This window comes from Prionailurus viverrinus, chromosome D1, assembly GCF_022837055.1.
Source record: "Prionailurus viverrinus isolate Anna chromosome D1, UM_Priviv_1.0, whole genome shotgun sequence".
Lineage (NCBI taxonomy): Eukaryota > Metazoa > Chordata > Mammalia > Carnivora > Felidae > Prionailurus > Prionailurus viverrinus.
The window spans coordinates 58,606,553-58,620,407 of record NC_062570.1 but is presented as its reverse complement, the minus strand read 5'-3'; the positions used below and the strand labels follow the sequence as shown (position 1 = coordinate 58,620,407).

At 40.2% G+C, this 13,855-nt stretch overlaps 1 protein-coding gene and 1 long non-coding RNA gene across 5 annotated transcripts in view; one reads left to right on the top strand and one right to left on the bottom strand.

The window, feature by feature from the left end:
* Window positions 1–7,135, top strand: part of LOC125176122 (uncharacterized) — a 36,469-nt gene extending 29,334 nt beyond the window's left edge. For both annotated transcript variants that reach the window (XR_007156135.1, XR_007156134.1), the window contains one exon: window positions 6,913–7,135. This is a non-coding gene — a long non-coding RNA (uncharacterized LOC125176122). The remainder of the gene's footprint in view (window positions 1–6,912) is intronic.
* Window positions 1–13,855, bottom strand: part of FAM168A (family with sequence similarity 168 member A) — a 200,001-nt gene that overhangs the window by 42,367 nt on the left and 143,779 nt on the right. The window lies entirely within an intron of this gene.

Sequence of the window (13,855 nt, the reverse complement as noted above, 5' to 3'; positions counted from 1 at the left end):
TGACTACCCCCCACAACTGGCTTTTCTTACAGTTCTTATCAAATTATATTTCCAAATTGGTTTTCTCAAATTCTCATCCCCCAATTTGGTGGATCTAGTATCAGTCCTGTGATAACTCCCTAAGTTGTGGTTCTCTTTGTCCTTATATGTCACCGACAGGGGTTTCTGCTGGGGCTCTCACTGTCCAAATCTATTTTTTTCAGTTGCCTTCACACTCTATTCACCAAGTGTGTGGCTAGTGCCCTGGGTGTGCCAAGGTAGACTCATCAAACAACCTTCATTTCCCTGCTGACTCAACTCGCAGTGCAGAAAAAGGAAGTGTGGAATTTAGATTCAGATATAGGCTCTAAACCAGTTTTGCCATTTCAGACTCTGAATTCTGGCGAGTTATTCCACTCACAGACCTTCAGCCTCCTCTTATGTAAAATGGGATAATAACAATTACTTTATGAAGCTGAAATAATATTAGTAATAAAACAATATTATTACTTATTATGTGTCAAGTATTATGCTAAGCACTTTACACTGATGTCATTTAACCCTCACAGCTCCTTCATAAGGTAGGTTCTACTACTATCTTTATTTTATAGATGAGGAAACCAGCCAGGGAAGCCATTTACTTGCTGAGGCCACTGTGGTAGGGTAGACCGTGGGTGAGCTAACTCAATGCTCATTCCCAGCCCCCTCTGCTCTTTGACTATTCAGGCTGGCAAAGCTAAAAACTCATTTTTCCAGCCTTCCCAGAACTTAAAATTAGCCAAGTGGCCCAATTCTGACCAACAAGATCTACACAGAAATCTCCTGAGAGAATTGTGGGAAAGCCTTTGCTTTCTTAGTAAAAGGACAAACATTACTGATGTTCCTCTATACTCCCTTTTTCCTCCCTCAATCACAGACATGATACTTACAGCTAGAGCAGCCATCTTAGATCAAAAGGGGAAAGCCAACAGGTGCAAAAAAGTGCTAAAACTCCCACTCTTGATTTCAGTTTGGGTCATGATCTCACAGTTCGTGGGTTCGAGCCTGCACTGGTCACTGTGCTGACAACGAGGAGCCTGCTTGGGATTCTCTCTCTTCCTTCTCTCTCTCTTCCCCTACCCTGTTTGCTCTGTCCCTCAAAATAAATAAATAAACTTAAAAAAAAAAAAAAAAGAGGAAAGCCAAAAGAGTCACAGAATACTGGTCCTGAAATCACTGACCTAATAAATCAATGCCATCAGTCATTGACCTCCAGACTTTTTTTTATGTAAGAAAAATATACTTTGTTTAAGCTACAAATAGTCAAGTTTTCCAGTAGCATCTTCAGGTATTTATACTTCAGGCACTTATACTTTGTATAAGTGATATAAAGTAATCAAATGATGGAGCTAAGACTCAAAAATAAGCAGCCTTAACCATTAAGCTATATGAGAAACACTTAGCATTGGACTTCTTAGGGAATGGGTACTCAAATAATGAAATGATTAAAATAATATCAGTCATTCAGCATTCTTCTTCAAAGTTCCAAGCTCCTCTGGAAACTCAAGGATTGCCAGTAACCTAAAATCATAATGTAGCTGCTCAGGAAGAGGCCACCCCTTTGGACACTGTGTCCAGCCCTCTTGTCTGCATTTCTGAATTCAATTCTCCCAGCTCAGGGTCTACCCTAAGGAGGGAAAAGGGAAGGAAGGTCTGGAGCCAGGTCTTGGATGCTCATACCTACCTATCTCATGGTACCACAAAGCTTCCAGGCCTCCTACCATGCACACATAAGAGGACAGAGTTCAAGGAACTCAGCATAAACTTACAATCGTGACAGCACCTGTGGTGACAGTGAAAGACGAAATCTTTGGAAGCCAGAGACCTTTGGAGGCAAGAAGTGTGGTTTTGTAGCTTAAACAAAACCACAGACTATTGATTTTTCTGCCTCTTTTCCTGCTGAGAGCAGTAATAGCAAAAATCTGATTTAGACACTTAAATTCAAGTACCTTCCCCACCAGCAGAGCAATTTTCAAGTAATCACACTTTTGACCTCACCCAACATGAGTCCTTTTAAAGCCAATTTTAGGGGCCAATTATTTAGTTTTCCTAACATGTGCAGGGAAAAAGATACGATTGCTGGCTATCATGCTGGAAGCTGTAGTTTCTATTCCCATATCCAGGGTTTAGACTGCCTGTTCATAGACCTCCCAATCTGTCTGAGAAGGGGCCAGCCACCCCTGTCACAGATGACACATGATCTCTGTTCTAAAGCTGTTTGGAACTCAAAGGGCATTTCTCAGAGAAATTATGGAATTAATGATGGCAAGATTTCTAGATAACCTCAAAGAACTGGGAGAGAAGAGAATGTCATTTATTGAACAGTTACTAGATGGCAGATAGGAGCATCAGAATCATTTAGGGAGCTTGTGAAAATAGCTTGCTGGGAACCACCTCCTGAGTTTCTGATTCCAGAGGTCTGGGGTAGGGCCTAATAATTCTCATCTCTAACAAATTCCTACACCTGGGACTATACTTAGAAGCCACAGAGGTCACAGAGACTTTGGAAAGCCACAATTTGGTCCAAACTCTCAACCTTTTTCCACAACACAACTGTGTTCATGACAGCAATGATGAGGGATGGATAGGTACAAAGATGGAGCAGATAGAATGTGTATGAGTGTATACTGGGGAAATGGTAAGACAAATAAAAACCGGATAATTCTTAGATACCATTCATGGTAGCTCAGGAGCTGTCAATGGGTTACAGGTGAATTGAGACACTGATTCCTTAAGCACATAGGGTGTCTGGGAAGGAAGTAGGGCACAGGAACTCCCTCGTGGCCTTGTCTGTTTATCCAGAGTTCTCTACAAATACCATCATTTTCTGTGTGGAAGTACTGGCTTAGAGCTAACTGTGCATCACTGGTTTAGAGAATAGTTAAGAGAAAAACATTTATTCTAAACTCTGAGGTCAATTTGCCAGATACTTATGGACCTCTGAAAAGGCTTCATTATTAGAGGCTTGATCATTTGCCATTTAATCATTCAACCAATCAACAGTTTACTTTGTCCTTTTTTTTAAATTTTTTAAACATTTATTTTTGAGAGAGAGAGAGAGACAGAGCATGATTCGGGGCAGGGGGGCAGAAAGAGGGAGACACAGAATTTAAAGCAGGTACCAGGCTCCCAGCTGTTAGCACAGAGCTTGACGCAGGGCTCGAACCTGCCTACTGCGAGATCATGATCTGGCCAAAGCTGGACACTTAACTGAGTCACCCAGGTGCCCCAAGAGTTTACTTTGAATTAGGCACTATGTTAAGCACTGAGGACACAGTAATTGCCTATGAGAGGAATAAGTGTTCCAGAAATATAAACAATTCTAAGGCAGTAAATAATATAGACAAGTAACTCAGTGATTAAGAGAATGGAATATCCAAACTTAGACTTGATTCTGGCTCCACTACTCTGTGATAGGGACAAGTCTTTCCATCTTCCTTAACTTGTGTCTATATCAATAAAAACTTTGGAAAATAAAGGTTAACTAAAATAATGATGATACAGTTCTCAAACTGGGCACAGGAACCCCTGTGGGTACTCAACAGTATACTAAAGGGTAAATGAGCAAATATAGTGTACTTTCTTGGTAAGGTAATTATACCAGAGGGTAAACAATTTAAATTATCTGTTGTACAGAAAACAACTATGACTATATAATGATGACTTAAGGCAAAATTCTTATGCAGTTTGAAGATAATGCAGGGGCTTCAAGTAATTTTTAACCTTGGAGATCCGCTCTGGGCTATATTCCCCCCACTGATTCAGAGATGAATTTGTTCTCTGATGTCAAGTACACTTGGGTAGGAAAGTTTCCAAAATACTGTGCATGGCCAGTAATGGATGACCAACAAACAGCAACCATTATTGGTAATAATAGATAGCTGTTAGTTATTACTAATGCTTCCACAGGAGAAACCAACTTACTCTGTAGTGTCTAGGGTAGATAAAGGTGTCCTCTCTACCCAGGTATCCCTTTTTTCCAACCTCTGGACTTTTCCAGTTGCTCCCCAGAAACCCTGTGATTCCTTGGGAAGTAGAACTCCCAGGAAGCAGGCCAATTTTGCCCCCATACGCCAGGGAGTTCCCTTCAAAAAAGAATTTCAGCACCAGTAAAGTAGCTAGTCTCATCAACCTCCAGGCCTCCCTGGCCTCAGTCTGCCCAAGGAGTTAACCCCCAGGATAAGAACAATCATGGACCCAGCAGCTCACTCCTAATTAGCTTTGTCTCATTTAAAAAGCTCTTACTGGGGCGCCTGGGTGGCGCAGTCGGTTGAGCGTCCGACTTCAGCCAGGTCACGATCTCGCGGTCCGTGAGTTCGAGCCCTGTGTCAGGCTCTGGGCTGATGGCTCGGAGCCTGGAGCCTGTTTCCAATTCTGTGTCTCCCTCTCTCTCTGCCCCTCCCCCATTCATGCTCTGTCTCTCTCTGTCCCCCCCCCCAAAAAAAAACCAAAAAAAAAAAAAAAACGTTGAAAAAAAATAAAAAGCTCTTTCTGATCAATTATCTCCTTAAACTCTTACAAACAAGTGATAGATAAGGTAGGTATTATTATTCTTACTTTATAGAGGAGGAAACTAAGGTCCTCCCAAATAAAGTTATTTGTTTAAGTTTTCAGTTAGAGATAGAGCCAGGGGTCAAACTCAGGTCTCTGACTTCTAGCAGAGACTCTCCCCACTACATTAAGCAAAAGTCATCATTCCAATGAGAATCTACGTAGCACGGCCAAAAATTCAAGTCCTTTATCGATATTTTGCCAATTTTCAGCTGTAGTTACAGCCACAAAATTATATTTTCATTGACTAAGAACCATAAGTAACTAATAGAAAATGAAATTAAATTGCATGAGCTTAATCAGCAGGACAAGGGCCCTAGTGGTGACTATGGTTATATCCGACCTTTCATAGGAGGACACTTATGAAAAGGCTTTCATGGTTTCCTACTGATCTTTTCCAAGAAGGTCAGGAGCTCTGGGGCAAGAAGCCCTGAGATGATAGAAGGCACAGTCACTATAGGAGAGGGTTCTCAGCTGACTGCATCTTCCCTGTTTCTGAAATCTTCATCAACACCAGGGATTCCAAGAAGGGGCACAGAAAATTTTGTTCAAGAAGCAAAAGAAATAGTTTAAGGGAATGAGTTAGCCAGTTGTTTTAATGAAAGAAGGCTAACAAAAATTTATAGATTAATGCCCAGAATGTTAGAGCTGGAAGGCAAATTGCTAAACAACACATCTAAGCCCCTCAGCCTGGATGGGAAGGGAAGGCAAGGCAAGAGAGATGGGCAGGCCTTGCTCCAGTGTCTTGAGTCATTAGCAGCAGACCTGGAACTCGGCTTCTCTTCGTGCTTCCAGACCTAGTTCCATGCCTGACTTCTCAGAAGCCTTTCCTGACACAACCTCTGCCAGAGTTGTGGCCCCTCCCACATACCCACCAAGTTTTCATGGCAATCTGTACATCTATTTATTAGGTTAGACTCTTGGAACACAATGGCACATCCCCTTGCGACAGCATTTATCTCAGTGTGCTGTAATTGTCTACTTACATGTCTGTCTTTCCCCTTCTTAATCTGTGCTGGTTAAGGTGGAGAGTCAATAGAGGGGCAATACACACAAAAGACACACTGTATGTGTTGTCTTCACAAAGCTGATAATCTCACACTTTGAAGAACAGGGTGTATAAGAGAATTAGAAGGTCAGAGTTCATCTTGAGCAGTTCATTTAGCTCCCTACTGTAGCAGCAGAACCCTTTTTGTCAAACAAAACCTCATCCAGAAGCCTAATACATAAAATGGGCATGAACAGATCTCTACTGGAGGGGAAAGGGGCACCCACTTGGCTTACCTTTCCCTTTAACAGCTCCTAAGGCAACCTCCTACTTTTTTGAATGAGGGAAGTGAGCCAAAATAAAGAAACTATTTATTCTAGGTCTTCCCCTCATTCAGCATAAGATAGAGGTCAGAGGAGGGTCTTTAAAGCCTGGCAAAACTAATGAAATCCTTTATGACCTTGGAAAAGTCATTTAAGCTCCTTGTGTCAGTTTTTTCATCTAGGGTGGGCAAGAAGGACCTTGTCCTCCAAATACAGGGTTTACGAGTTTGCCTTTGATGGCTGAGGGGCGGACAGAGGCTTGCAGCCATGGTCCAACCTCCCTGGGCTGAAGTTTATTCCAGAGGATTTAAAGAAACAGATGGATAAACAAAATGTGACAGATACATTATATGGAATATTATTCAGTGATAAAAAGGAATGAAATCTCGATACAAGCTACAACATGGATGAACCTTGAAAACATTGTGCTAAATGAAATAAACCAAATAAAAGGACAAATATTATATGATTCCATTTATGTGAAATATTTCAAATAGGCAAATTCATAGAGACAGAGATTTAGAGGTTTCCAAGGGTTAGAGGGAGGGGGGAATGGGGAATTATTATTTCATGGACACAGAGTTTCTGTTTGGGATGATGAAAAAGTCTGGAAATAGTGGAGATGGTCACACAACACTGTAAAGGTACTTAATACCAATAAATTATACACTTAAAATGGCTAAAATGGTAATTTTTATGTATATTTTGCCACAATAAAGCAAAAAAAAATGTAAGTCTACTTATATTTCGCTTAAGGTGACACTTAAAAGCTACATGACCTTCAGCAAGTTACTTAATAAGCTGAACCTTATTCCTTCATATGTATAAGGATAACAGTTCTCCCTTGTACGGTTATTATGAGAATTGGAGACAATGTCTGTAAAGTGCGTGGCACTGCACTGACAGTCATTAATGGTTATTATTACTATAATAATTATCAACAGCAAGAGTAACATTATAATATAAACATAATGATAAATAACTTAATCCAATGAATATTTAATGAGTAACTAGCTGTCTGCTCTGTTCTAGGCACAGAAGGTACATGACTGCTGCTCAAAGAGCTCACAGTCTAGAAAGACATGAAATAAATGAACAACTACAGAAAACAGGAAGCCAAGAAGGAGCAAGGAAATAATAATCCAACACCACGACCAACACTTCTTTCTTTGGGGGAAAAGGTTGATCTTTTCTACAGAAGTGGGAAATCATTTTGTGATCCAGGAAAGTAAATCTGTCATAAGCCAACAGCAAATTAGTTTAAAGTGCATGATTCTTGCCCAGACAAGATTTAATCCATCTGCTTTTTGTGTTGACATCACACATTATGTATCAGAGGCAGACACACTCACTTCTTGTGTTCTCTCCAAAACCCAGAGAGGCTTTGCCTGACAGCTTGGTGGAATAGGAAGAGCATCGCTGCAATTTACTAACAGCATAAAGTTGCACATATTTATTAACCTGAGTCTTCACCTATAAAATGGATGTTTTAATAAAAATTTCTAGGGGCACCTGGGTGTTTTGACAGCTCAGAGCCTGGAGCCTGCTTCAGATTCTGTCTCCCTCTCTCAGCTCCTCCCCCACTCACACACTGTCTGTCTGTCTGTCTGTCTCTCTCAAAAGTAAACATTAAAAAAAATAAAAAATAAAAATTTCTACCCATAGTACTGTTGTGAGGACTCAATGAAATTACAAATGGTAAAAAGTTTTCTAAGTTGTAAAGTATTGTACCTCTTATTTATTATTATCAGGAGTTTTGTGGGCCCTGTTTTTTCAAGCTTCAGAAGATATGTCATTGGTGAGTCAATTTTTGTTTTTTTTTAATTTTTTTGAATGTTTATTTATTTTTGACAGAGAGAGAGAGAGACAGAGCATGAGCGGAGGAGGGGCAGAGAGAAAGGGAGACACAGAATCCGAAGCAGGCTCCAGGCTCTGAGCTGTTAGCACAGAGCCCAAAGCAGGGCTCGAACTCACAGACCGCAAGATCATGACCTGAGCCAAACTTGGACACTCAACCGATTGAGCCACTCAGGCGCCCCCAATTTTTGTTTTTAAAAGTCAAATCTGGCTTTGTTACCAAAGAAGCCAAGACCCAAAATGAGCCTGTCCAAGGCTGACTACATAGTTAACATTAGGAGGTTTGAGGACAGCTCTTCCTTGCTAAGAAGCTCAAAGGAATCATCAGACTTCAACTATCATTGTTTGAAAAAAGAAAATTTGCTATAAACCAAGTTTGTTTCCCCTGAAGATCTGTGCTATCTATACAAAACTCGTAAGTAGAAAAATCTCCCTATTCCATTTAGTCCATACAGAGGGGTTGACCAGTCACAATAGATTATCCAAATTAAATGTTCTGGGCCTCAGTTCATTCACCTACAAAGCAAGAACAATCTCTTCCACATTGGCTACCTGTCCCAGACTCTCCTTGCCATGACAGAGGGCTACTAACTTCTTTCTTCTCATCTTCCCTTCCTTCTTTCAAAATTCACTAAGTCTATTCTGCACTAAGTCACTGTGCCAGGAGATGGTGATATACACGCACACCTTGGAGATACTGTAGGTTCAGTTCCAGACCACTGCGATAAAGTAAACATTGCAATGAAGTGAGCCAAACGAACTTTTCTGTTTCCCAGTGCATATAAAAGTAATGCTTACACTATAGTGTGGTCTATTAAGTGTGCAGTAGCATTATGTCTAAAAAAAACAATGTACAAACCTTAATTAAAAATAGTTTATGGCTAAAAAATATAAACCATCATCTAAGCTTTCAGCAAGCTGTAATCACTGATCACAGATCACCATAACAATATAGTAATGGAAAGGTTCGAAATATCTTAAGAATTACCAAAATGTGACACAGAAACGTGAAACAAGCAAATGCTAATGGGAAGATGGTGTCAAGACTTGCTTGTCTCAGTGTTGCCACAAACTTTCAGTTTGTAAAAAATGCACTATTTGCGATGCACAATAAAATAAGGTATGCCCATAATGATGACTAATAACAAAACAATGGCTACTAATGTTTTACTACCTAATAAGAGCATAACTGTATGCCAGATGTTTTACACATAAGTGCCTTGGAAATTAAAAAGCAGCATAAGGTGAGGAGAAAGAAAACTAGTTCAGCTGTCAAAGTTTTGGGTTCTACTTCCAGTTTTGGTATCGGTTAGTTCATCTATCTGACTAAAAAATACTTAGTCAATATTCATGGCATGCCAGGGGCTGAGTACTAGGAAGAGAGAGGTAAATCAGATATTGAATTCATGGTGAACTGTAATAGGTGTTGTCCTTAGGCACTTATGAAACCTCAGGTTCCTCACCTGAGAAGAGGATTGGCCCTGATGATCTCTAGTGAAATTATAGCTCTAAATAAAAACATAATACTAGCCACACTTGGAAAATACAGATACATAAGATGAGCAGGAAATGGGCTGGAGGGATGTGAATGGTCAGGTCATAAAAACCTTCTCTTGCAAACTAAGGAGTTTTCAATTCAACCAAAGGACAATGAAGTATCATTAAAGGGTTGTAAGTACTAGAGAACCCCGCGTCTGTACTGAGTGCAGGGCCTGCTTCCAATTCTCTCTCTGCTCCTTCCCTGTTCATGCTCTCTAAACAAATAAACAAACAAACTTGGGGGGGGGGGAGAAGAAGAAATGGGCAAAAGACATGAATAGACATCTTTCCAAAGAAGACAAACAGATGGCTAACAGGCACATGAAAAGATGCTCAACATCACTCATCATCAGGGAAATACAAATCAAAACCACAATGAGATACCACCTCACACCTGTCAGAATGGTTAAAATTAACAACACAGGAAACAACAGATGTTGGGGAAGATGAGAAGAAAGGGGAACACTCTTACACTACTGGGAATGCAAGTGGTGCAGCCACTCTGGAAAATGGTATGGAGGTTCCTCAAAAAGTTACAAATAGAACTAATCTATGATCCAACAATTGCATTACTAGGCATTTACCCAAAGGATACAAAAATACAAATTCGACGGGGTGCCTGGGTGGCTCAGTTGGTTAAGTGTCCAACGTCAGCTCAGGTCATGATCTCACAGTTCCTGAGTTCAAGTCCTGCATCGGGCTCTCTGCTGTCAGCACAGTGCCTGCTTCAGATCCTCTGTCACCCTCTCTCTGTTCCCCAACTTGTTCTCACTCTCTCCCTCTCAAAATAAATAAACTTAAAAAAAAAAAAAGAAAAATACAGATTCAAAGGGGTACATGCACTCCAATGTTTATAGCAGCATTATCAATAATAGCCAAACTATGGAAAGAGCCCAAGTGTCCATCGACTGATGAATGGATAAAGAAGATGTGGTATAGGAGGCACCTGGGTGGCTCAGCAGGTTAAGTGTCCGACCTCCAAGGTTTGTGAGTTCAAGCCCCATGTCGGGCTCTGTGCTGACAGCTCAGAGCCTGGAGCGTGCTTTGGATTCTGTGTGTGTGTGTGTGTGTGTGTGTGTGTGTGTGTGTGTGTGTGTGTCTGCCCCTCCCCCCACTCATGTCCTCTCTCTCTCTCTCAAAAATAAACATTAAAATTTTTTTTTTAAAAAGATGTGGTATATACAGGTATATGTGTGTGTGTGTGTGTGTATATATATATACACACATATATATATATACACCCTCTCACACAAATAATGGAATATTACTCAGTCATCAAAAAGAATGAAATCTTGCCATTTGCAATGACATGGATGGAGCTAGAGTATATTATGCTAAGCAAATAAGTCAGTAAGAGAAAGACAAATACCATGATTTCACTCATATGGGGAGGCAGGGGAAAAGGGGGCTACAAAAGAGAACAAACTGAGGGTTGATGGAGGAAGGTGGGTGGGAGATGGGCTAGATGGGTGATGGGTATTAAGGAGGGCACTTGTGACGAACACTGGGTATTACATGTAAATGATGAATCACTAAATTCTACTCCTGAAACTAATATTATACTATATGTTAACCAACTAGAATTTAAATAATTTTGAGAAAAAAAAATGAAAAGAGTTCTATGTATGGATGGTGGGGATGCTTGCACAATAATCTGAATGTATTTAATGCCACTGAACTGTACACTTAAAAATGTTTAAGATGTCAAATAATTTTATGTTATGTGTATTTTACCACAATTAAAAAAAAAGACAGGACTTAGTAACTGACTTTAGAAGGCAAAAGAAAAAGCAGTATTAAGAAGGACTCCTATGTTTCTGATTTGAGGGAATAGGTGAATGATGGTACTAATTACAAACTGATAAAAGGAAAAATGCATTATAAGGAAAGATAATAGGCTCAGTTTTAGACATGATGCATCTAAACAAAATAGGAGACATTCATGGAGAAGAGGTTCTGAAGACAGCTAGATAATAAACTGGTCTGAAGCTCAGAAGAGAGGTTTGCTGTAGAGCTAGAGTTTATGAATCATCAGCCTACAGACAGTAGCTGGAACTAAGATGAAAGAGAAAGTGGGCTCTTGGGCAACACCAACTTTTACTGGGTGAGGGGGAAAGAAAAACTGGAAAGCAGACAGATTCAGGAAGAGCCAGAGAGGAAGGAAGGAAAAGCAAACAGAAAAATAAACAGAAAGACTATGTTGTAATCAATGAAAAGCAAGGAATGAGAAAACTTCCAGAAGGGAGGAATGTGGAGTTTCAAATGATATAGAAGTGTCAAATTAGAAGAAAGGCTGACAAGCGTCCACTGGATTTAACAACAAGGAGATTACTAGTAACCATAGGGAGAAGAGTTAGTAAGAATTCTTCTTAGAGACCTATTTCAGTCATAGGTGAAAGTAATTAATTGACCTGAGGAGTCTTTCCTGACTAGACATTCAGTCTGAACATCAGAAGGGAGTTTTGTGGAGTAGTTTTCACCATTTCCTGGGCTCATCTAAGATCCTAATAACTATGGTGTCCAAGAGATAGCCAAGTTGGCTAGAGCAGTAAAAGCACTTGCTTTGTAATGCAGAAAATCTGGGGTTTGGGTTCTGCTATACAATGTGACCTTGGGAAGCCTGATCCCATCATTTCATCTGGAAAATAAGGGCTATCTCCCTAGACTTGTTATAAGAAATAAATATGAGGGGGAAAAACCCCACAAAAGGTTCTTTGCAATGAACAAACTAGTTATAGTTAGTCTTAAAACCTCCATCAGGTGATCCTCACAAAGGAGGGTGAAGGGTGCAGGCCGGGATCATTGAAGAGAAAGATACTCTTTTTTAGTCTCACTGACATTACAATGATTATTCATTGTATCTGCACACTATCAGCTTAATTATCAAGGTCTTCCACCTGAAAAACTGTGTCAAATACAAATATACTTCTTAAATCCACTGGTTTTTTTTTAAGCAAAAAAAGCACTCTAGGAAAAAAAAAACTGAAAAATGACAACGAAGTCTTTGAACAGATCAATTTCCTAGTTTTCCAACCTTGAGAGTCATGTGTTTTGTTGGGGTATTTGAAGTATTTCAATGATAACTGCTGTGAGCTGAAAGCACGAAATTCATTTAGGGCCCAGCACAGGAGTGGGGGAAAGGATGTGAGCTGGTATGGACCAGCAGAGGATTGAGAAGTAGCCAGGAGAGGATGTAAGATAAAACCTTGATGTTGCTCTGTGGTAAAGAGACAATGAATACACAAACCCAAAACAGGGGGACCCAGTTCCAACATTTCTGCAAAACACTTCTCCATCTTCTCACCTATAAAATTATGGGTTACTTTAAGAGGTCCATCTATTCTCACATTTCAGAATTCTTTCCAATTGGGTTTTGGAAACTTCACTCCAAATCAATGGCTGGCCCTATTTACATTTTTTACAGTTACATTTATTACTCTCTGCTGTCTTGTGAAGAATAAATTCCTAACGGTTTCCCCCCACCCCCGTTGCTTTTTTTCTTTTTCTTTCAGATGATGTACTGAGGCCTAGAAAGTTTAATAATTTATCTGACATCACACAGTTTTTAAATGGTAGAATCAGGTCTAAATCTAAGTCACTCATTCTTTACCCCACATTCTTTCCCCAGTAGAGTTATACTTAGTGTTGTGCATTGTAACAACTGTTAACTGAACACCACATTTGAGCCAGCCATGGTGCCTTAGACTTCATAAACATTTTCATGGGCCTGTGAACCAACCATCTGTATAGATCATGACTCTATTTTAGAGTTGAAGAAAATGAGACTGAGAAAAATTAAAAAACTCACCCAAGGTCCTACAGCTAATTAGTGGCAGAGCCTGGAGTCCACCCCAGATCTGATAGATTCCAATATCTGTCTTCTTTTCAGCATCTATTCTAGATCTCTGGTGATGCTTGGACACTCTCAGCATTAGAACATTTTAAGGAAAAGGAAAAGGAAAAGGAAAAGGAAAAGGAAAAGGAAAAGGAAAAGGAAAAGGAAAAGGAAAAGGAAAAGGGAAGGGAAGGGAAGGGAAGGGGAGGGGAGGGGAGGGAAGGAGAGGGGAAGGGGAGGAGAAGGAAAGGGAGGGAGGGGAGAGAAGAAGAGAGAAGAAGAGAGGAGAAGGGAAGGGAAGGGAAGGGAAGGGAAGGGAAGGGAAGGGAAGAAAGGAAAGGAAAGGAAGGGAAAGGAAAGGAAAGGAAAGGAAAGGAAAGGAAAGGAAAGGAAAGGAAAGGAAAGGAAAGGAAAGGAGTATGGAGAATTATTTAGGTCTTGTCTACATTGCAAACTTCTGGCAGAGAAATGTTTCTGAGGCCTTTCAGAAAAAGAAATGCCCCATTCTTTAAAGAGCCCCCTGGTATGGTAAATCTATGTGAAGGGTATTTAAGTGTTCACTGTACTTACTATCTTTATTAACTGGCTCAGGCTGCCATAATATAATACCACAAACTGAGTGGCTTTGACATTGATTTCTCGCTCTCTGGAGGATGGAAATATGAGATCAGAATGCCAGCCCAACTGGGTTCTAGTGAAGGTTCTTTTCCTGCCTTGCTAATGACAGCCTTCTTGCTGTGTCCT